The sequence below is a fragment of the Schistocerca gregaria genome, chromosome 7, assembly GCF_023897955.1.
Source record: "Schistocerca gregaria isolate iqSchGreg1 chromosome 7, iqSchGreg1.2, whole genome shotgun sequence".
Lineage (NCBI taxonomy): Eukaryota > Metazoa > Arthropoda > Insecta > Orthoptera > Acrididae > Schistocerca > Schistocerca gregaria.
In genome coordinates, this window is record NC_064926.1 from 501306431 (window position 1) to 501332152 (window position 25722).

A 25722-nucleotide genomic window follows, 5' to 3' on the forward strand; every position below is an offset into this window, starting at 1 on the left:
AAAATTCTACTAGGCGGCTTCCTCTTTCATTTCTTAGCCCCAATCCATATTCACCTACTATGTTTCCTTCTCTCACTTTTCCTACACACGAATTCCAGTCACCCATTACTATTAAATTTTCGTCTCTCTTCACTATCTGAACCATTTCTTTTATTTCATCGTACATTTCTTCAATTTCTTCATCATCTGCAGAGCTAGTTGCCATATAAACTTGTACTACTGTAGTAGGTGTGGGCTTCGTATCTATCTTGGCCACAATCATGCGTTCACTATGCTGTTTGTAGTAGCTTACCCGCATTCCTATTTTCCTATTCATTATTAAACCTACTCCTGCATTACCCCTATTTGATTTTGTGTTTATAACCATGTAGTCACCTGACCAGAAGTCTTGTTCCTCCTGCCACCGAACTTCACTAATTCCCACTATATCTAACTTTAACCTATCCATTTCCCTTTTAAAATTTTGTAACCTACCTGCCCTATTAAGGGATCTGACATTCCACGCTCCGATCCGTAGAACGCCAGTTTTCTTTCTCCTCATAACGACATCCTCCTGAGTAGTCCCCGCCCGGAGATCCGAATGGGGGACTATTTTACCTCCGGAATATTTTACCCAAGAGGATGCCATCATCATTTAATCATACAGTAAAGCTGCATGTCCTCGGGAAAAATTACGGCTGTAGTTTCCCCTTGCTTTCAGCCGTTCGCAGTACCAGCACAGCAAGGCCGTTTTGGTTAAAGTTGCAAGGCCAGATCAGTCAATCATCCAGACTGTTGCCCCTGCAACTACTGAAAAGGCTGCTGCCCCTCTTCAGGAACCACACGTTTGTCTGGCCTCTCACAGATACCCCTCCGTTGTGGTTGCACCTACGGTACGGCCATCTGTATCGCTGAGGCACGCAAGCCTCCCCACCAACGGCAAGGTCCATGGTTCATGGGGGGGTCACTAAACCTACCCAAATATATAAACAACCATGCATCAGCAGAGCCTATTAGACGGAGGCCGTCCGACAGTCGATCAGTTCCAGTCATTCCACCAGGAAGGAGGGACACGTCTCGTGGTGTCTGTAGTTCAACCATGCCTAGATGGTCAATACTACGGTTCGATCGCGTCCGCATCGTTACTTTGTGCCAGGAAGGACTGTGAACAAATGAAGTGTCCAGGCTTTCGGAGTGAACCGAGCGATGTTGTTCGGACATTGAGGAGATACAGAGAGACAGGAACCAGTCGATGACATGCGTCGCTCAGGCCGCCTAAGGGCTACTACTGCAGTGGATGACCGCTACCTATGGATTATGGCTCGGAGGAACGCTGACAGCAACGCCACCATGTTGAATTCGTGCAGCGACAGGACGGCGTGTTGCGATTCAAACTGAGCGCAATAGGCTGCATGATGCACAACTTCACTCCCGACGTCCATGGCGAGGTCCATCTTTGCAAAAACGACACCATGCTGCGCGGTACAGATGGGCCCAACAACGTGCCGAATGGACAGCTCAGAATTGGCATCACGTTCTCTTCACCGATGAGTGTCGCATATGCCTTTAACCAGACAATCGTCGGAGACATGTTTGGAGGCAGCCCGGTCATGCTGAACGCCTTAGACAAACTGTCACACGAGTGCAGCAAGGTGAAGGTTCCCTGCTGTTTTGGGGTGGCATTATGTGGGGCCGACGTACCCTGCTGGTGGTCATGGAAGGCGCCGTAACGGCTGTACGATACGTGAATGCCATCCTCCAACCGATAGTGCAATCATATCGGCAGCATATTGGCGAGGCATTCGTCTTCATGGACGACAATTCGCGCCCCCATCGTGTACATCTTGTAAATAACTTCCTTCAGGATAACAACATCGCTCGTGTAGAGTGGCCAGCATGTTCTCCAGACATGAACGGTATCGCACATGCCTGGGATAGATTGAAAACGGCTGTTTATGGACGACATGACCCACCAACCACTGTGAGGGATCTACGCCCAATCGCCGTTGAGGTGTGGGACAATCTGGACCAACAGTCCCTTGTTGAACTTGTGGATAGTATGCCACGACTAGTACAGGCGTGCATCAATGCAAGTGGATGTGCTGCTGGGTATTAGAGGTACCGGTGTGTACAGCACTCTGGACCACCACCTCTGAAGGTGTCGCTGAATAGTGGTACAACATGCAATGTGAGATTTTCATGAGTAATGAAAAAGGCGGAAATGATGTTTATGTTGATCTCTATTCCCATTGTCTGTACAGGTTCCGGAACTCTTGGAATCGAGGTGATGCAAACCTTTTTTTTAGTGTGTGTATAATATCGAATTGGGCACTCTTCAGGGTCAGTATTTTACTTGGCACTACAACTGTTAACTCCGTGGCGTTACGACTTTTAATGCACATTTATAGACTACACCTATATGAACGTGCAAATGGAGGCGAATGCCGTTTCTTTAATTCGTTTTCGCCTGCTTTCCGTAAAGCCGGTCTACGTTTGTGACACGGACAATCAAGAAAGTCCAGGTGGCACACAGCTACCATGGTGCCCTCGATTACTACCAGAGGTCCACTGGTGGCCAGCTGAATGTCCCCAACAGCATTACACTGTCCCACCGGCCTACGCCTGTGGCGCTTAGCGTGTTTCGAGTGGCCTTTAACTGGATGACGGCGTATCCTGACACAATTATCGACGTAGGGTAACGTGAGTCATCCGACCATTTCCCCTGAGCCACAGTCGAACTTCTATTTTCCCGTGACGCTGTGAACGCAACTGACGACGTCGGTGGTTCAACACATGAACACCTACTGATCGTCTGCTGCGGAGACAAATGTAAGCCGGCTGCCGTGTCTTTAACGAAAATTTCGTTTACAGATACTCTAGCAGGAAAACACATCTTTCCCTACGTATTCAGGCATTCATTTTGCCAATTTTCTATCAGGAAAAACAACAGAAGAACAGTGTTTCTAGTGTAGTACCGAAAAAAATTCAGGTCCACGAATTCGTGAAAACACCTTTGAAGTTATGAAACAGAGGTCCAAAGAAATATGTGTTGTTGTTGTTGTTGTCTTCAGTCCTGAGACTGGTTTGATGCAGCTCTCCATGCTACTCTATCCTGTGCAAGCTGCTTCATCTCCCAGTACCTACTGCAACCTACATCCTTCTGAATCTGCTTAGTGTACTTATCTCTCGGTCTCACTCTACGATTTTTACCCTCCACGCTGCCCTCCAACGCTAAATTTGTGATCCCTTGATGCCTCAAAACATGTCCTACCAACCGATCCCTTCTTCTAGTCAAGTTGTGCCACAAACTTCTCTTCTCCCCAATCCTATTCAATACCTCCTCATTAGTTACGTGATCTATCCACCTTATCTTCAGTATTCTTCTGTAGCACCACATTTCGAAAGCTTCTATTCTCTTCTTGTCCAAACTAGTTATTGTCCATGTTTCACTTCCATACATGGCTACACTCCAAACAAATACTTTCAGAAACGACTTCCTGATACATAAATCTATATTCCATGTTAACAAATTTCTCTTCTTCAGAACCCCTTCCTTGCCATTGCCAGTCTACATTTTATATCCTCTCTACTTCGACCATCATCAGTTATTTTACTTCCTAAATAGCAAAACTCCTTTACTACTTGAAGTGTCTCATTTCCTAATCTAATTCCCTCAGCATCACCCGATTTAATTTGACTACATTCCATTATCCTCGTTTTGCTTTTGTTGATGTTCATCTTATATCCTCCTTTCAAGACACTGTCCATTCCGTTCAACTCCTCTTCTAAGTCCTTTGCCGTCTCTGACAGAATTACAATGTCATCGGCAAACCTCAAAGTTTTTACTTCTTCTCCATGAATTTTAATACCTACTCCAAATTATTCTTTTGTTTCCTTTACTGCTTGCTCAATATACAGATTGAATAACATCGGGGAGGGGCTACAACCCTGTCTCACTCCTTTCCCAACCACTGCTTCCCTTTCATGCCCCTCGACTCTTATGACTGCCATCTGGTTTCTGTACAAATTGTAAATAGCCTTTCGCTCCCTGTATTTTACCCCTGCCACCTTCAGAATTTGAAAGAGAGTATTCCAGTCAACATTGTCAAAAGCTTTCTCTAAGTCTACAAATGCTAGAAACGTAGGTTTGCCTTCTCTTAATCTTTCTTCTAAGATAAGTCGTAAGGTCAGTATTGCCTCACGTGTTCCAACATTTCGACGGAATCCAAACTGATCCTCCCCGAGGTCCGCATCTACCAGTTTTTCCATTCGTCTGTAAAGAATTCGAGTTAGTATTTTGCAGCTATGACTTATTAAACTGATAGTTCGGTAATTTGCACATCTGTCAGCACCTGCTTTCTTTGGGATTGGAATTATTATATTCTTCTTGAAGTCTGAGGGTATTTCGCCTGTCTCATACATCTTGCTCACCAGCTGGTAGAGTTTTGTCATGACTGGCTCTCCCAAGGCCGTCAGTAGTTCTAATGGAATGTTGTCTACTCCGGGGGCCTTGTTTCGACTCAGGTCTTTCAGTGCTCTGTCAAACTCTTCATGCAGTATCGCAACTCCCATTTCGTCTTCATCTACATCCTCTTCCATTTCCATAATATTGTCCTCAAGTACATCGCCCTTGTATAAACCTTCTATATACTCCTTCCACCTTTCTGCCTTCCCTTCTTTGCTTAGAACTGGGTTGAGCTCTTCATATTCATACATGTGGTTCTCTTCTCTCCAAAGGTCTCTTTAATTTTCCTGTAGGCAGTATCTATCTTACCCCTAGTGAGATAAGCTTCTACATCCTTACATTTGTCCTCTAGCCATCGCTGCTTAGCCATTTTGCACTTCCTGTCGATCTCATTTTTGAGACGTTTGTATTCCTTTTTGCCTGCTTCATTTACTGCATTTTTATATTTTCTCCTTTCATCAATTAAATTCAATATTTCTTCTGTTACCCAAGGACTTCTAGCAGCCCTCGTCTTTTTACCCACTTTGTCCTCTGCTGCCTTCACTACTTCATCCCTCAGAGCTACCCATTCTTCTTCTACTGTATTTCTTTCCCCTATTCCTGTCAATTGTTCCCTTATGCTCTCCCTGAAACTCTGTACAACCTCTGGTTCTTTCAGTTTATCCAGGTCCCATCTCCTTAAGTTCCCACCTTTTTGCAGTTTCTTCAGTTTTAATCTACAGGTCATAACCAATAGATTATGGTCCAAGTCCACATCTGCTCCTGGAAATGTCTTACAACTTAAAACCTGGTTCCTAAATCTCTGTCTTACCATTATATAATCTATTTGATACCTTTTAGTATCTCCAGGGTTCTTCCACGTATACAACCTTCTTTCATGATTCTTAAACCAAGTGTTAGCTATGATTAAGTTGTGCTCTGTGCAAAATTCTACTAGGCGGCTTCCTCTTTCATTTCTTAGCCCCAATCCATATTCACCTACTATGTTTCCTTCTCTCACTTTTCCTACACACGAATTCCAGTCACCCATTACTATTAAATTTTCGTCTCTCTTCACTATCTGAACCATTTCTTTTATTTCATCGTACATTTCTTCAATTTCTTCATCATCTGCAGAGCTAGTTGCCATATAAACTTGTACTACTGTAGTAGGTGTGGGCTTCGTATCTATCTTGGCCACAATCATGCGTTCACTATGCTGTTTGTAGTAGCTTACCCGCATTCCTATTTTCCTATTCATTATTAAACCTACTCCTGCATTACCCCTATTTGATTTTGTGTTTATAACCATGTAGTCACCTGACCAGAAGTCTTGTTCCTCCTGCCACCGAACTTCACTAATTCCCACTATATCTAACTTTAACCTATCCATTTCCCTTTTAAAATTTTGTAACCTACCTGCCCTATTAAGGGATCTGACATTCCACGCTCCGATCCGTAGAACGCCAGTTTTCTTTCTCCTCATAACGACATCCTCCTGAGTAGTCCCCGCCCGGAGATCCGAATGGGGGACTATTTTACCTCCGGAATATTTTACCCAAGAGGATGCCATCATCATTTAATCATACAGTAAAGCTGCATGTCCTCGGGAAAAATTACGGCTGTAGTTTCCCCTTGCTTTCAGCCGTTCGCAGTACCAGCACAGCAAGGCCGTTTTGGTTAAAGTTGCAAGGCCAGATCAGTCAATCATCCAGACTGTTGCCCCTGCAACTACTGAAAAGGCTGCTGCCCCTCTTCAGGAACCACACGTTTGTCTGGCCTCTCACAGATACCCCTCCGTTGTGGTTGCACCTACGGTACGGCCATCTGTATCGCTGAGGCACGCAAGCCTCCCCACCAACGGCAAGGTCCATGGTTCATGGGGGGGTCACTAAACCTACCCAAATATATAAACAACCATGCATCAGCAGAGCCTATTAGACGGAGGCCGTCCGACAGTCGATCAGTTCCAGTCATTCCACCAGGAAGGAGGGACACGTCTCGTGGTGTCTGTAGTTCAACCATGCCTAGATGGTCAATACTACGGTTCGATCGCGTCCGCATCGTTACTTTGTGCCAGGAAGGACTGTGAACAAATGAAGTGTCCAGGCTTTCGGAGTGAACCGAGCGATGTTGTTCGGACATTGAGGAGATACAGAGAGACAGGAACCAGTCGATGACATGCGTCGCTCAGGCCGCCTAAGGGCTACTACTGCAGTGGATGACCGCTACCTATGGATTATGGCTCGGAGGAACGCTGACAGCAACGCCACCATGTTGAATTCGTGCAGCGACAGGACGGCGTGTTGCGATTCAAACTGAGCGCAATAGGCTGCATGATGCACAACTTCACTCCCGACGTCCATGGCGAGGTCCATCTTTGCAAAAACGACACCATGCTGCGCGGTACAGATGGGCCCAACAACGTGCCGAATGGACAGCTCAGAATTGGCATCACGTTCTCTTCACCGATGAGTGTCGCATATGCCTTTAACCAGACAATCGTCGGAGACATGTTTGGAGGCAGCCCGGTCATGCTGAACGCCTTAGACAAACTGTCACACGAGTGCAGCAAGGTGAAGGTTCCCTGCTGTTTTGGGGTGGCATTATGTGGGGCCGACGTACCCTGCTGGTGGTCATGGAAGGCGCCGTAACGGCTGTACGATACGTGAATGCCATCCTCCAACCGATAGTGCAATCATATCGGCAGCATATTGGCGAGGCATTCGTCTTCATGGACGACAATTCGCGCCCCCATCGTGTACATCTTGTAAATAACTTCCTTCAGGATAACAACATCGCTCGTGTAGAGTGGCCAGCATGTTCTCCAGACATGAACGGTATCGCACATGCCTGGGATAGATTGAAAACGGCTGTTTATGGACGACATGACCCACCAACCACTGTGAGGGATCTACGCCCAATCGCCGTTGAGGTGTGGGACAATCTGGACCAACAGTCCCTTGTTGAACTTGTGGATAGTATGCCACGACTAGTACAGGCGTGCATCAATGCAAGTGGATGTGCTGCTGGGTATTAGAGGTACCGGTGTGTACAGCACTCTGGACCACCACCTCTGAAGGTGTCGCTGAATAGTGGTACAACATGCAATGTGAGATTTTCATGAGTAATGAAAAAGGCGGAAATGATGTTTATGTTGATCTCTATTCCCATTGTCTGTACAGGTTCCGGAACTCTTGGAATCGAGGTGATGCAAACCTTTTTTTTAGTGTGTGTATAATATCGAATTGGGCACTCTTCAGGGTCAGTATTTTACTTGGCACTACAACTGTTAACTCCGTGGCGTTACGACTTTTAATGCACATTTATAGACTACACCTATATGAACGTGCAAATGGAGGCGAATGCCGTTTCTTTAATTCGTTTTCGCCTGCTTTCCGTAAAGCCGGTCTACGTTTGTGACACGGACAATCAAGAAAGTCCAGGTGGCACACAGCTACCATGGTGCCCTCGATTACTACCAGAGGTCCACTGGTGGCCAGCTGAATGTCCCCAACAGCATTACACTGTCCCACCGGCCTACGCCTGTGGCGCTTAGCGTGTTTCGAGTGGCCTTTAACTGGATGACGGCGTATCCTGACACAATTATCGACGTAGGGTAACGTGAGTCATCCGACCATTTCCCCTGAGCCACAGTCGAACTTCTATTTTCCCGTGACGCTGTGAACGCAACTGACGACGTCGGTGGTTCAACACATGAACACCTACTGATCGTCTGCTGCGGAGACAAATGTAAGCCGGCTGCCGTGTCTTTAACGAAAATTTCGTTTACAGATACTCTAGCAGGAAAACACATCTTTCCCTACGTATTCAGGCATTCATTTTGCCAATTTTCTATCAGGAAAAACAACAGAAGAACAGTGTTTCTAGTGTAGTACCGAAAAAAATTCAGGTCCACGAATTCGTGAAAACACCTTTGAAGTTATGAAACAGAGGTCCAAAGAAATATGTGTTGTTGTTGTTGTTGTCTTCAGTCCTGAGACTGGTTTGATGCAGCTCTCCATGCTACTCTATCCTGTGCAAGCTGCTTCATCTCCCAGTACCTACTGCAACCTACATCCTTCTGAATCTGCTTAGTGTACTTATCTCTCGGTCTCACTCTACGATTTTTACCCTCCACGCTGCCCTCCAACGCTAAATTTGTGATCCCTTGATGCCTCAAAACATGTCCTACCAACCGATCCCTTCTTCTAGTCAAGTTGTGCCACAAACTTCTCTTCTCCCCAATCCTATTCAATACCTCCTCATTAGTTACGTGATCTATCCACCTTATCTTCAGTATTCTTCTGTAGCACCACATTTCGAAAGCTTCTATTCTCTTCTTGTCCAAACTAGTTATTGTCCATGTTTCACTTCCATACATGGCTACACTCCAAACAAATACTTTCAGAAACGACTTCCTGATACATAAATCTATATTCCATGTTAACAAATTTCTCTTCTTCAGAACCCCTTCCTTGCCATTGCCAGTCTACATTTTATATCCTCTCTACTTCGACCATCATCAGTTATTTTACTTCCTAAATAGCAAAACTCCTTTACTACTTGAAGTGTCTCATTTCCTAATCTAATTCCCTCAGCATCACCCGATTTAATTTGACTACATTCCATTATCCTCGTTTTGCTTTTGTTGATGTTCATCTTATATCCTCCTTTCAAGACACTGTCCATTCCGTTCAACTCCTCTTCTAAGTCCTTTGCCGTCTCTGACAGAATTACAATGTCATCGGCAAACCTCAAAGTTTTTACTTCTTCTCCATGAATTTTAATACCTACTCCAAATTATTCTTTTGTTTCCTTTACTGCTTGCTCAATATACAGATTGAATAACATCGGGGAGGGGCTACAACCCTGTCTCACTCCTTTCCCAACCACTGCTTCCCTTTCATGCCCCTCGACTCTTATGACTGCCATCTGGTTTCTGTACAAATTGTAAATAGCCTTTCGCTCCCTGTATTTTACCCCTGCCACCTTCAGAATTTGAAAGAGAGTATTCCAGTCAACATTGTCAAAAGCTTTCTCTAAGTCTACAAATGCTAGAAACGTAGGTTTGCCTTCTCTTAATCTTTCTTCTAAGATAAGTCGTAAGGTCAGTATTGCCTCACGTGTTCCAACATTTCGACGGAATCCAAACTGATCCTCCCCGAGGTCCGCATCTACCAGTTTTTCCATTCGTCTGTAAAGAATTCGAGTTAGTATTTTGCAGCTATGACTTATTAAACTGATAGTTCGGTAATTTGCACATCTGTCAGCACCTGCTTTCTTTGGGATTGGAATTATTATATTCTTCTTGAAGTCTGAGGGTATTTCGCCTGTCTCATACATCTTGCTCACCAGCTGGTAGAGTTTTGTCATGACTGGCTCTCCCAAGGCCGTCAGTAGTTCTAATGGAATGTTGTCTACTCCGGGGGCCTTGTTTCGACTCAGGTCTTTCAGTGCTCTGTCAAACTCTTCATGCAGTATCGCAACTCCCATTTCGTCTTCATCTACATCCTCTTCCATTTCCATAATATTGTCCTCAAGTACATCGCCCTTGTATAAACCTTCTATATACTCCTTCCACCTTTCTGCCTTCCCTTCTTTGCTTAGAACTGGGTTGAGCTCTTCATATTCATACATGTGGTTCTCTTCTCTCCAAAGGTCTCTTTAATTTTCCTGTAGGCAGTATCTATCTTACCCCTAGTGAGATAAGCTTCTACATCCTTACATTTGTCCTCTAGCCATCGCTGCTTAGCCATTTTGCACTTCCTGTCGATCTCATTTTTGAGACGTTTGTATTCCTTTTTGCCTGCTTCATTTACTGCATTTTATATTTTCTCCTTTCATCAATTAAATTCAATATTTCTTCTGTTACCCAAGGATTTCTAGCAGCCCTCGTCTTTTTACCCACTTTGTCCTCTGCTGCCTTCACTACTTCATCCCTCAGAGCTACCCATTCTTCTTCTACTGTATTTCTTTCCCCTATTCCTGTCAATTGTTCCCTTATGCTCTCCCTGAAACTCTGTACAACTTCTGGTTCTTTCAGTTTATCCAGGTCCCATCTCCTTAAGTTCCCACCTTTTTGCAGTTTCTTCAGTTTTAATCTACAGGTCATAACCAATAGATTGTGGTCAGAGTCCACATCTGCCCCTGGAAATGTCTTACAATTTAAAACCTGCTTCCTAAATCTCTGTCTTACCATTATATAATCTATCTGATACCTTTTAGTATCTCCAGGGTTCTTCCACGTATACAACCTTCTTTCATGATTCTTAAACCAAGTGTTAGCTATGATTAAGTTGTACTCTGTGCAAAATTCTACTAGGCGGCTTCCTCTTTCATTTCTTATCCCCAATCCAAATTCACCTACTATGTTTCCTTCTCTCCCTTTTCCTACTACCGAATTCCAGTCACCCATTACTATTAAATTTTCGTCTCCCTTCACTATCTGAATAATTTCTTTTATTTCATCGTACATTTCTTCAATTTCTTCGTCATCTGCAGAGCTAGTTGGCATATAAACTTGTACTACTGTAGTAGGTGTGGGCTTCGTATCTATCTTGGCCACAATAATTCGTTCACTATGCTGTTTGTAGTAGCTTACCCGCATTCCTATTTTCCTATTCATTATTAAACCTACTCCTGCATTCCCCCTATTTGATTTTGTGTTTATAACCCTGTAGTCACCTGACCAGACGTCTTTTTCCTCCTGCCACCGAACTTCACTAATTCCCACTATGTCTAACTTTAACCTATCCATTTCCCTTTTAAAATTTTGTAACCTACCTGCCCTATTAAGGGATCTGACATTCCACGCTCCGATCCGTAGAATGCCAGTTTTCTTTCTCCTGACATCCTCTTGAGTAGTCCCCGCCCGGAGATCCGAATGGGGGACTATTTTACCTCCGGAATATTTTACCCAAGAGGACGCCATCATCATTTAATCATACAGTAAAGCTGCATGTCCTCGGGAAAAATTACGGCTGTAGTTTCCCCTTGCTTTCAGCCGTTCGCAGTACCAGCACAGCAAGGCCGTTTTGGTTAAAGTTGCAAGGCCAGATCAGTCAATCATCCAGACTGTTGCCCCTGCAACTACTGAAAAGGCTGCTGGCCCTCTTCAGGAACCACACGTTTGTCTGGCCTCTCACAGATACCCCTCCGTTGTGGTTGCACCTACGGTACGGCCATCTGTATCGCTGAGGCACGCAAGCCTCCCCACCAACGGCAAGGTCCATGGTTCATGGGGGGAAGAAGAAATATGTGTAATGTATAAAAGTGTAAGTACGGTATCCCGGACAGTTGCTGTACTCTAGGTACATCTGCTTCACGTGTTTGTCTCTACGGCATCGCCTCTTCATAGCTCTACAGACGTCTTCAATTTTCGTCTACAGCCGTTTCCGCTTCGTATTTGAAAGTTGTCAAAAGAACCGCCAGGTGTTAGGGATTTTCTTACGTTGCCTCGGCTGTAGGTGTGTCTTAGTGGCAAAGAAGAGATGTATGAAAACTTCTTGTATGATGCGCCACTTTTTCACGCATCTCAGTGTTCCTGACGTCATATCTCTTGAGCTGTGTGTCGTACAACGATATACGAGGTGCGACAATAAAGTAATGAGTCTGATGTGAAAGAAAATGTCGCTTACCGTTTTATTCAAGTTTAGTGTTGTCTTCTTCAAAGAAGTTCCCTTCTGACTGCACACACTTTTTCCAGCGCTTCTGTCATTGACGGTAACATTTCTGGCACTCATCTTCCGTAATATCCTCCAAGACCCTCGTCACAGCTTTTTGGATATCCCTTGACCGAGGCTGCTCCGATTGTCTCCTAATTCATTTATACAGATAAGGAACAGCAGAGGGTGTAAAACACTACGTTGAGTAACGCCAGAAACCACTTCTGTTTTACTCGATGACTTTCCGTGTATTGTGAAATGTGACCTCTCTGTTAGGGAATCACGAATCCAGTGACATAGCAGAGACGCTATTCTATAAGCACGCAATTTCACCACAAGCCGCGTGTGTGGTACAGTGTCAGAAGCCTTCTGGAAATCTAGAAATACGGAATCTATTTGAAATCCCTTGTGAATAGCACTCAGCACACCGTATGAGTAAAGAGCTAGTTGTGTTTCAATTATGAGAGGCACTCACATGCCGTGCTCATACTGTGGCATCAAGCAGTCAGGCCTGCAAGATGAGTGGTCTGCCAAGCGAGTGGATTTATTCTTATTTCTGGAAAAACATCAATGACTGATTATGAGCTCTAGTACCCACAGTTAAGCTACAAATTACTCTCCTGTTTGAATATTACGCAACGGAAACGGATAACGCACATCTGACTATTAGAAATTTACACACGCTCTGGCAATACCACATTTTCGTTATTACAGGTTCGAATCCTGCCTCGGGCATGGATGTGTGTGATGTCCTTAGGTTAGTTAGGTTTAATTAGTTCTAAGTTCTAGGCGACTGATGACCTCAGAAGTTAAGTCGCATAGTGCTCAGAGCCATTTGAACCATTTGAACCAAGGCCATCAATCTTTTTCTTTTCACTATCTTTTTTATTCCGATAAATTCTGTTATGATTCAAAGATAACCTAAACACACCACTACATTTTATACGACAGTTACACATGAGAAACTCCGCCCAGTGGGCATGGCTTTACATTGGTGATTCTCTATCTTATGGTCTCGTAATTATCTAACGCTACAGTGCACTTTATGGATAGGATGGTGGATCTTTTGCTATATCTCACATTTCGACTCTCACTTCAATTAGTATTCATCCCAGTTTCACACGACACTGCCCCACTTCGTAACTTTTCTTTCCTACTACGAACTCTGGAGGATATATGCACGTCTTCCTGTGCAATGTAAGCCACGTGGCGTTGCTGGATAGACGGCTGACTCACCTAGCTTCTCTCTCAGAGTATTAGAGTTTGAATCTAGCGTCACACGGAGTAATATTAAGATCATATTCGTCACACACGCGAGTCCTCAACTGATATCTTGGACGAGCACTTATCTCTTTCCTTTGTCTCATACACAGATTGAGACTCACACAGTACTCACTACGTGGAAGAGCTCATCTCTAATTTCAAGTCTTGCACACGCCACTTCTTAAATATTTCCAACTTATAGTACACACACTAGTAATTCAGCTTAACTTAAGCACTCGGAAGTATTTCAACTTATTGCTAGACGTGGTTTCATTGTGACCGTTGGTCACTTCCGAAGATTACTACGATCCCCTTAATATAACCTACCTGTCGTTTAATTCTCCCCCAAAAGTTCCTGAAATAGAGAAATAATTATCCCAAACTACTCTTAAGTATTTCACATGCATACCATTCTCTCCGTTCTTTTGTCTTTACGGAGCACACCTAAGACAGGTCTTACCAACACAAGATCCAGCGCCAGAGTGCTGAAATATGGCCATTCTTGAGGTCATCTCACACCTCCGTCAAGGTGGGGGAGCGCCATGCTGCCGTATTGGTCAGCCACATTTCAGGCGCTCAAAGTTCAGGTAAATTTCATCTAAAAAGGACCATCTCAAAGATGATCATATATTGCACATTCACTATGAGCGGTTAACAGACGACCATACATTCATTCATTTCACAGATCACACCAAACTGAATGTAGGGATTTATTTTGTGGGAGTGCACATGTGTTCAATTAAATAAATAAATTGTCCTTTCCTACACCGGTATCCGGCTTCAGTGTGTTAAGTGAAATTGAGTTATTATTACAAAAAATATGTTGTTCTGACAAGAATAACGAAGAATGTTGTACCTATTTTCAATGTCGGTCGGTACTGTTCCCTTTCAAACAAGAACGATTTTCTTCGAGGTAATTCATAATGCTCGAACACAATGTATGTTCCAAAATCCTGCTGCATATCGACTTTAACGATATGGGCCTGTAATTTAGTGTATTACTCCTACTGACTTACTTGAATATTGGTGTGTGACCTGTGCAGCTTTCCAGTCTTCCACGTTTTTCACAATAAAGCCTCGAACTTTGATGAAAAAACCGCGGAACCGAAGTTTTAGACCCCATAATAGGGGTGAGTGTGGTATCTGGAGGGCGGTGAGCCAAGGAACACTTGATGCTTCCTGGTCGGTGTTTCAGTCTAGTGACAGATTTTAGAATCGCTTGAAGTAACGCACTCCAGACACCGCCATGAGGAGTTCCCGCGATTTTCTTCTCTTTGTCTTGTTATGAGTCACGAGGTTATGTTCTGTTCAGATTTTGTGAATATTATGAATTTTACATATTTAAGTACTGTATGAAACATCAAAATTGTTTGGAGGATACTGCCAATTCTTCAGTTACAGAGCTGTATAGTAAGTAAAATTCTCTGTATATTTAAAACTACCTACCTGACGTGTGTACAGTTTGACGGCTGGAGTGGCCCTGCGGTTCTAGGCGCTACAGTCTAGAACAGCGCGATCGCTACGGTCGCAGGTTCGAATCCTGTCTCGAGCATGGATGTGTGTGATGCCCTTAGGTTAGTTAGGTTTAAGTAGTTCTAAGTTCTAGGGGACTGATGGCCTCAGATGTTAAGTCCCATAGTGCTCAGAGCCATTTTTGTGTACGGTTAAGTCATACTTCGTCCATCTTCTGCCCGGAGAGGGAAGACCTTGTACCACGGAATACGTGATATTTGAAAATGGACTCAAGGGAACACTTTCCAACATTTGGGAAAACTTACTTTTCAGGAGTAATTTTAGTCATTTCAGAAAAAGACTGCAGCACGCAGGAAGTGAATGCTACCATTTCAAAATGGAATAAGGAAGTACACGGTCCACTCACATTAATGTCACCACCGCATACGTTCGATGTCGACAGCCACTCACAGACCACAGGTGGCAGCACCAGCAGTGGACGTTGTACAAAGCGTGCCGGGGAGGGCGGGAGGGACGCGGAAAACAGTGCATTCGTTGTCGTAATGCGGAATCGGAACTATCTATCTGTCGTCCAAAAGGATATGATCATTGGCTTTCGGGCCAAGGATGATAGCACTGTACTGGCCATTAAAATTGTTACACCACGAAGATGACATGCTACAGACGCGATATTTAACCGACAGGAAGAAAATGCTGTGATATGCAAATGATTACCCTTACAGAGCATTCACACAAGGTTCGCGCCGGTGGCGACACCTACAACGTGCTGACGTGAGGAAAGTTTCCAACCGATTTCTCATACACAAACAGCAGTTGACCGACGTTGCCTGGTGAAACGTTGTTGTGATGCCTCGTGTGAGGAGGAAAAATGTGTACCATCACGTTCCGACTTTGATAAAGGTCGGATTGTAGCCTATTGCGATTGTGGTTTATCGTATCGCGACATTGCTGCTCGCGTATGTCGAGATCCAATGAATATGGAATCGGTGGGTTCAGGAGGGTAATATGGAGCGCCTTGCTGGATCCCAACGGCCTCGTATCACTAGCACTCGACATGACGGGCATCTTATCCGCATGGCTGTAACGGATCGTGCAGCCACGTCTCGATCCCTGAGTCAACAGATGGGGACTTTTGCAAGACAACAACCTTCTGCACGAACAGTTCGACGACGTTTGCAACAGCATGGACTATCAGCTCGGAGACCGTGGCTGCGGTTACCCTTGACGCTGCATCACAGACAGGAGCGCATGCGATGGTCCACTCAACGACGAACCTGGGTGCACGTCATTTTTTCGGATGAATCCAGGCTCTGTTTACAGCATCATGATGGTCGCATCCGTGTTTGGCCACATCGCGGTGAACGCACATTGGAAGCGTGTATTCGTCATCGCCATACTGGCGTATCACCCGGCGTGATGGTATGGGACGCCATCTGTTACACGTCTCAGTCACCTCTTGTTCACATTGACGGCACTTTGAATAGTGGACGTTACATTTCAGATGTGTTATGACCCGTAGTTCTACACTTTATTCGATCCGTGCGAAACCGTACATTTGAGCAGGATAATGCACGGCCGCATGTTGCAAGTCCTGTACGGGCCTTTCTGGATGCAGAAAATGTTCCACTGCTGCCCTGGTCAACACATTCTCCAGATGTCTCACCAATTGATAACGTCTGGTAAATGGTGGCCTAGCAACTGGCTCGTCACAATGCGCCAGTCACTACTCTTGATGAACTGTGGTATCGTGCTGAAGCTGTACTGGCAGCTGTACCTGTACACGCCATCCAAGCTCTGTTTGACTCAATTCCAAGGCGCATTAAGGCCGTTATTACGGACAGATATGGTTGTTGTGGGTGCTGATTTCTCAGGATCTATGCACCCAAATTGCGTTAAAATGTAATCACATATCAGTTCTAGAATAATATATTTGTGCAATGAATACCCGTGTATCATCTGCATTTCTTCTTGATGTAGTAATTTTAATGGCCAATAGTGTATTTCCGAAACGACTAGGGTTGTAGACAGTGTGTGTGCCACGTAGTTAAAGTATACCATGCATGGCAAAACGACGGTTTCCAAAACCGGCGCCGAGGGAGCTGTGGCGCTTCACAGGCCGTAGGCGACAGGGGTGGACGTTTAGGGGTGAGTAGACGTGCAACTGACCTTGCAGGTGAGCCAGGGGGCTACGAACAGTGCGTACCTCAATGACCGTTCAGCGAACGCTTCAGCGGTGGGCCCCCCAGCGGGTGCCGAATGCCGGACATTTGCCACGCCGGACATTTGCCACACCTGCCCCTTCGCCAGGTAGCTTGAGTGGCGATCCTTCAGGTAAGGGACGCCCTTCCTACTTCTGTCCGCTTTCAAACCGCCGTCTCCACATCTTACTCGATACAACCAGTACGTAAGGGACCTTCTTCTTCGACATCTTGGCCAAATACAGAGCTTCTTTTCCGAAATCGAAATATTTACAACTTTTCCGGAAACGGAAGCAATACCGACGATTATGTCAGTATGTAATTAGTTCTGCCAAGTATAAATATAGATTCCTCTGTCTGTTGAGTAGCTTCCTTTCACGCTTACTGATTGCTATAGATACAGTCCATCGGCATGGGAGCAACAATAAAAGAACGATGTAAAGAGGATGCGAATTTACGCTAATCTTTTCTTTTTTATCGCTACGTTTCTGGCTACTTTAATTAATACAACTGCATACTCAAAATACAATAAGGAAAGAAGAAATGGGGGTGTGAATGTTTGAAAAGAAGAACGACATACTCCATATTAGGTTACTGTGTAAAATCAGATATCCCTTGCGGCGAAACATTAGTTAATAAAGTGTAGCGGGACAATGGTCAAAATATGACTGAAAATAAGTTCACTAAATAGAGATAAGAACATCTATGATTGACATGTCGTCTAAAGTCGACGTACAATCTTAAAATGTTATAAATAAGGAAATGAAGTAATACAGAATGCTACGCTTGTAACGTACGTTGTTGTTCTACATTGTTTCGCTCTGGTATTTACAGGGTCACAGAGAAAGCATCCTAGGCTTTGGAGGGAAAAGCCGTAATTGTAATGATCTGCACTGCAACGGAAATAAGAAGCACAACTTAAGGAAAGATAATGTAATGTGTGTTTCAGCTCACAAGCGACATTGAAGCAGGTAGTTCCTGTGACTTAGTATGGGCAGAGGTTATATTCGACAACCGGAATAAATTAATAACTGGCTCCTTTTACCGACTCTCGGTCTCAGATGAAACAGTTGCTGATGATTTCAAAGAAAACTTGAGTATCATCACAAATAGGTACGCTACTCATACAATTATAGTTGGAAGTGACTTCAATCTAGCTTCCGTATGTTGAAAAAAAAATACATTTTCAGACTCTATTGTAGATAGAAAACAACATCCGTAATTTTTCTAAATGCTTTTTTTAAAATTATTTTGAACGGTTAGTTCAGGAGTCCATCCAACTTGTAAATGGTTACGAAAACATACTTGACCTCTTAGCCACTGGTAATCCTGAGCATCAAGACGGATACACGGATTACAGTCGTACTGAGGCTCAATTCCGTAACAAAGAAATTCACCAAAAAGTAAATGCGAAATGTATCTATTTGTAAAAGCAGCTAAAAATTCGGTTGACGTCTTTCTAAGAGGCAGTCTCCAATCCTTACAAACTATGGAAGTGAAGACCATATGTGGCTTAAGTTCAAAGAAATACTATCAACATAACTCGAGAGATTCATACCAAGTAAATTAATAAGAGACGAAACTGATCCCGCATGGTACACAAAACACGACAGAAAGCTGCTGCAGGAGCACCGAAAAAGGCAATTATAATTTAGACGAAGGCAAAGTCTTCCAGACTGGCGAAGTTTTACTGCGGCTCGAAATCTGGTGCGGATTTCAATGCGAGATTCATTTAATAGTTTCTAAAACGAAGGTCTCTCTAGAAATGTGGCAGAAAATCCAAAGAGATTCTGGTTCTATGTTAAGTAAACCAGCGGAAAGACTCAGTAAGTACCTTTACTGCGCGACAGGGATGACGAGGAGGAGGGGGAGACAAGGGACCCAACCCTTCAGAACAGGTAAAATCGTGGCACATGTCCGGCGTGGCAAATGTCCGCACACCCGGGTGGCTGGTTCACGCTCCCCTGCTGTTCACCGGCGACGAAGGCTTTTGTACGCCAGTGTCGCAGGTGGACGCTCACTGAGTAACACTGAGTAAGGAGCGGTGGTCTTTTCGGATGAACCGCCTTTTATGCTCCGTCGGTTACGTGACAGTTGGGTCGTCAGCCACAGCGCTGGATTGAGCACGGCTCAGCATACCGGCCAGTACTCTCCAGAACCTCATTCACTCTCTTCAGCACGTCTCCGCAGCAAAAGGTTCTTCGGGCTCTCGGCAGGCGGTCACGTTAAAGTGACTCGACCGTGTGTATTAAACTTCTTTCGGAAGCTGCGATATTGTCGCGAAAAAACAGTCACCCGTATATGTAATAAGTTTCCTTCAATTTACGTCTACGGTCACAAACTTTTTGTTAACAGATTACCGGTTCCAGCTGGTGCTGATTCCGCATTTAACATTTGACGATGCCACTATGACTGCAGTACATTAGGACTTTGTTTTTAATAAACAGATCTGATGATGGTCATTAAAGTACGAAACTAGTAATCTGTTAACAAAAAGATTGTTTACAAGGAAATGAACTCCCTTAGATGCTTGCAGGCGTTGACATACGTCAAAGGGGACAGATGAAAATGTGTGCCCCGTTCGGGACTCGAACCCAGGATCTTACGTGGCAGACGCTCTATCCATCTTTTTTTTTTTAAATCTCATGTTGTTCACTTTTGTTCGTTGCATCTGCTCGGGGCGGACGTCGTAAGACGTCCATTGAGGTTCGTTGTTGATCGATTAACTCAGTTTCTTTTATTACAGAGGGCACCTAACCCTCTGACCGAACACGCTGAGCTATCGTGCCGGCATCCATCTGAGCCACCGAGGGCACAGAGGATAGCGCGACTGCAGGGATTTATATCTGGCACGCCTCCCGCAAAACTGTCCCCGTTGACGTATGTTAACGCCTGTAAGCAACTAAGGGTATTCATTTCCTTGTAATTTCATTCTAACGAGCTGCTTCGTTACCGATGGTACCTGTTCTTTCGGACATGTCCGAAAGAACAGATACCACCTTAGTAAATATAAAACGTTTGTGACCATAGACGTAAATTAAAGGAAACTTATTAAACTTTCGTTACAGGTCTGGCTATAGGCGAAAGTTTGAGAAATATTCCAAAATACTGCTAGGCTCCCTACCCACTTTAATGATCTCCACTGCGTTTCATAGCATAGTTTGCACAACAAAGGACTAAGTGTAAAGCTTAACTGACATACAAAAGTATCACATTTCTCATCAGACTGTCCATGACCGCATTACACTACAATTTCGAAACAATGCAGCAGAATCGGAACAATTTTTTTTACAGTAAATTCTGAATTTAATTTATCCTCCTGAAATCTTGAACACACGATGTAACTGGTTTATAAAGATCCAGTATAGTATGTGATCAAAAGTATCTGGACACCCCCAAAAACGTACGTTTTTCGTATCAGGTGCAGTGTGCTGTCACCTGCTGCCAGGTACTCCATATCAGCGACCTCAGTAGTCATTGGACATCGTGAGAAAGCAGAATGGGGTGCTCCGCTGAACTCAGGGACTTCGAACGTGATCAGGTGATTGGGAGTCACTTATGTCATACGTCTGTGTGTGAGATTTCCACACTCCTAAACATCCCTAGGTCCACTGTTTCCGATGTGATAGTGAAGTGGAAACGTGAAGAGCGCAAAAGCGTACAGACAGACTTCGTCTGTTGAGTGACAGAGAACGCCGACAGTTGAAGTGGGTCGTAATGTGGAATATAATGGGCGTTCAAAAAGTTTTGCACAGTCATCTCTTGGAACATTTAACTGTAAGTTGGTATATATAAGTATTTTCTTTTATTTTCAGGTGAGCCATAATGGACCGCGAAGTAGATGTCAGGTTGCGACAAAGGTCGGTGATGGAGTTCCTCTTCAAGACCGGCGATGACTCTGCCACATCGATTCACAGGAAGTTGCTCCTTGTGTATGGGAAGTACACAGTGGATCGCAGCAGTATCCAGCAGTGGTTGCGGAGGTTTAAAGAAGGTGATTTCTCTCTACTGGACAATCCACGATGCAGTAGACCATCGACGACAGTGAGTGAATTGCTCAAATCATCCAAAGTGACAGATGTGTGACGACACGACAGCTTGCTGAAATGACTCGTTTGCCATTGGGTAGAGTGGTATCACTGGTACAGTCACTAGCGTACCGAAAAATTTGTGCACGTTAGGTGCCTAGATTATTGACAAGAGAAATAAAAACGATGAGGAAGAACGTGTGCGAGGGTCTCATGAAGACCTTTACTGAAGAGTGGAAACAGTGTTTTGACCACGTCATTAGCCAGGATGAAACACGGTTGTTTTTGCCCGAACCTGAGGCCAAAACCCAATCCATGGAGTGCCGTCATCCGGGTTCCTCTGCGAAGAAGAAACCAAGACTTTCAAGAACAGCAGGCCGAAAGGTGATGGCCTCCTCCTTCTGGGATCAGTGTGGTGTCATTTTCATTGACTTTTTTTGGAAACGGTACGGTTACTGTTTGTCATTGGACAAGTTGCGACGTGCCATCTAGACCCACAGACCACAGCTTCAGGGTCAGCTCATCAGACTACACCATGACAATGCCAAACCCCAAAAGCCCTTATGACTGAGGAGAAAATCAGGAAAATGGGTTGGAAACCGTCTGAAGGCCCACCTGCGCGGTAAAACATCTGATAGTGAGAAAGACCTTATTTCCTGTGTTAAGGGATGGTGTAAAAGTCAATCCCCAGAATTTTACCAAAGTGCATTTACATCATGGAAAGACCGTCACAGCTGATGGAGGCAACACTGAGCAGGCTCAATGTGTAGCTAAATGTTCCAAGTACGTCCACAAAAATTTTCATTCTCCTCCTGCAAAAAATAAAATAATTAGGGACGACTGTTAAAAAATTTTTGAACGCCGTTTGTTGGCAGACATCTTTCCAGACCATCACATAGGAATTCCAAACTGCACCAGAATCCACTGAAAGTACTACGATAGTTAGGCGGGAGGTGAGAAAACTTGAATTTCATGGTCGAGCGGCTGCTCAAAAGCCACACATCACGCCGGTAAATGTCAAACGACACCTCGCTTGGTGCAAGCAGCGTAAACGTTGGACGATTGAACAGTGGATAAACATTGTGTGGAGTGACGATTCGCGGTACACAATGTGGCGATCCGATGGCAGCGTGTGGGTATGGGGAATGCCCGGTGAACGAGCATCTGCCAGCGTGTGTACCGCCAATAGTAAAATTCGGAGGCGGTAGTGTTATGGTGTGGTCGTGTTTTTCATGGAGGGGACTTGCAACCCATGTTGCTTTGCGTGGCACTATCACAGCACAGGCCTGCATTCATGTTTTAAGCACCTTCTCGCTTCCCACTGTTGAAGAGCAATTCGGGGATGGCGATTGCACCTTTCTACACGATCGAGCACCTGTTCATAATGCATGGCCAGTGGTGTAGTGGTTACACGTTAACAACATCCCTGTAATGGACTGGCCTGCACTGAGTCCTGACCTGAGTCCTACAGAACACCTTTGGAATGTTTTGGGACGCCGACTTCGTGCCAGGCTCACCGAGCGACACCGATACCGCTCCTCAGTGCAGACTCCGTAAAGAAACCTTCCAGCACCTGACTGAACATTTGCCTGCAAGGGGGGAAGCTGTCATCAAGGCTAACGGTGGTCCAACACCATACTGAATTCCAGCATTACCGATGGAGGGCACCACGAACTTGTAAGTCATTTTCAGCCAGGTGTCCGTGTACTTTTGATCACACAGTTTATTTCGCCATTTTGTAGTTATGGGAGAAACGAAATACGAAGCTTTTTGGCCAGCATGCACAGTCGGCTGTAGTTGAACATCCAGTTTTGGTAGACATCACTGCCTGAAACTTTACAATACTCAGAAGAAAACCATCTAGTTACTTCGGTGGAGTCTAGAATCTGAGCTGTTGCCAAGCCGTCGGTGAAGAGTCGAAAAGCACTCCAAAGAAAGTGCATTAGCTGAAAATGGAATGCATACGCCAGAAGTGATAATATTCTATCTCTAAAATGTCTGCCTTGCGGAGAAATTTCGTGACAAAGCTCGGTCGTCTCCGTGAAGCGAAGTGCTAGCGAAGAGTAGCTCGTGATATTGCTGCTGTGGCTGACTGCCTTATATCAACACGATGAGCTCGTAGTCTCTGACAGTTCAATAAGACCGCGAGGAGCAGACTAGATGGAGCAATGAATCTTGGCGCCTGGGGGGAAACAGCGGCTACGTTCTATCGGCTGCCGCCGGGCGAGGCTCTTGTTCTTTGGCTGCTACAAGTTTCCAAGCAAGTTATTGGCTTATAGTTTCTGCAGAGAGCTCTTTCTCTCTTTATCCACCGTGGTGTCAGGATAAATGTTAACGCCCTGCCTCGTAAAGCAGAGGTCGTCGGTTCGACTCCCTCCACTGTCATTGGTGAAGGTTTCGGACGTGCCATTGTTGTCTGTCTCTTTCACGTTTAGGCAGTTTTGTACGTGACTTGTTACTAGTCGCAGCTACCAGTGTTCAACCTTCTGTACCGACTTGACAGAAAATCCTACGAAGTTCTGGTCTTACGTTAAATCAGTAAGTGGCTCGAAACAGCATATCCAGACACTCCGGGATAACGATGGCATTGAAACAGAGGATGACAGGCGTAAAACTGAAATACTAAACACATTTTCCCAAAGCTGTTTCACAGAGGAAGACAGTACTGCAGTTCCTTCTCTAAGACCTCGCACGAACGAAAAAATGGCTGACATCGAAATAAGTGTCCAAGGAATAGAAAATCAACTGAAATCACTCAACAGAGGAAAGTCTACTGGACCTGACGGGATACCATTTCGATTCTACACAGAGTACGCAAAAGAACTTGCCCCCTTTCTAACAGCCCTGTACCGCAAGTCTCTAGAGGAACGGAAGGTTCCAAGTGATTGGGAAAGAGCACACGTAGTTCCAGTTTTCAAGAAGAATCGTCGAGCAGATTCGCTAAACAATAAGCCTATATCTCTGACATCAATCTGTTGTAAAATTTTACAACATGTTTTTTGCTCGCGTATCATGTCATTTCTAGAAACCCAGAATCTACTCTGTAGGAATCAACATGGATTCCGGAAATAGCGATCGTGTGAGACCCAACTCGCTTTATTTGTTCACGAGACCCAGAAAATATTAGATACAGGCTCCCAGGTACAAGCCATTCTCCTTGACTTCGGGAAGGCGTTCGATACAGTTCCGCACTGTCGCCTGATAAACAAAGTAAGAGCCTACGGAACATCAGACCACCTGTGTGGCTGGATTGAAGAGCTTTTAGCAAACAGAACACATCATGTTGTTCTCAATGGAGATATGTCTACAGACGTTAAAGTAACCTCTGGCGTGCCTCAGGGGAGTGTTGTGGAACCATTGCTTTTCACAATATATATAAATGACCTGGTAGATAGTGTCGGAAGTTCCATGCCGCTTTTCGCGGATGATGCTGTAGTATACAGAGAAGTTGGAGCATTAGAAAATTGCAGCGAAATGCAGGAAGACCTGCAGTGGATAGGCACTTGGTGCAGGAAGTGGTATCTGACCGTTAACATAGACAAATGTAATGTATTGCGAATACATAGAAAGAAGGATCCTTTCCTGTATGATTATATGATAGCGGAACAAACACTGGTAGCAGTTACTTCTGTAAAATATCTGGAAATATGCGTACGGAACGATTTGAAGTGGAATGATCATATAAAATTAATTGTTAGTAAGGCGGGTGTCAGGTTGAGATTCATTGGGAGAGTCCTTAGAAAATGTAGTCCATCAACAAAGGAGGTGGCTTACAAAACACTCGTTCGACCTATACTTGAGTATTGGTTATCAGTGTAGGATCCGTACTAAGTCAGATAGACAGAGGAGATAGTGAAGATCCAAAGAAGAGTGGCGCGCTTCGACACAGGGTTATTTGGTAAGCGTCATAGCGTTACGGAGATGTTTAACAAACTCAAGTGACAGAGGGTCGTAATGTGGAACACAAAGGGCGTTCAAAACGTTTTACACAGTCGTCTCTATTTTTTTTTTAATTTTTTGCAGGAGGAGAATGAAATTTTTTGTATGCTTGGAACATTTAACTGTAAGAGGCGTTGTAGCTTGTTGCCCAAGTTTCGAGAGGGTGCGTTTCTGGATTATGTATCGAATATATTGCTTCCCCCTACTTATACGTCCCGAGGAGATCACGAATGTAAAAGTAGAGAGATTCGAGCGAGCACGGAGGCTTTCCGGCAGTCATTCTTCCCGCGAACCATACGCGACTGGAACAGGAAACGGAGGCAACGACAGTGGCACGTAAACTGCTCTCCGCCACACACCGTTGGGTGACTTGAGGAGTATAAATGTAGATGTAGATAAAGTGTCAAAAGTCATGGGATAACGGTATGCACATATACAGATTGCGGTAATATCACGTACACAAGGTATAAAAGGGCAGTGCATCGGCGGAGCCTCATTTGTACTCTACTGTGACACATGTGGAAAGGTTTCCGGCGTGATTGTGGCCGCATGACGGGAATAAGCAGACTTTGAACGCGGAATGGTAGTTGGAGCTCGACGCATGGGACAGTCCATTTCGGAAATCGTTACGGAATTCAATAATTCCCTATCCGCAGAGTCAAGTGTGTGCCGAGAGTATCGCGTTTCGGGCAAAACCTCTCACCAGGGACAACGCATTCGTCGAAGGCGTT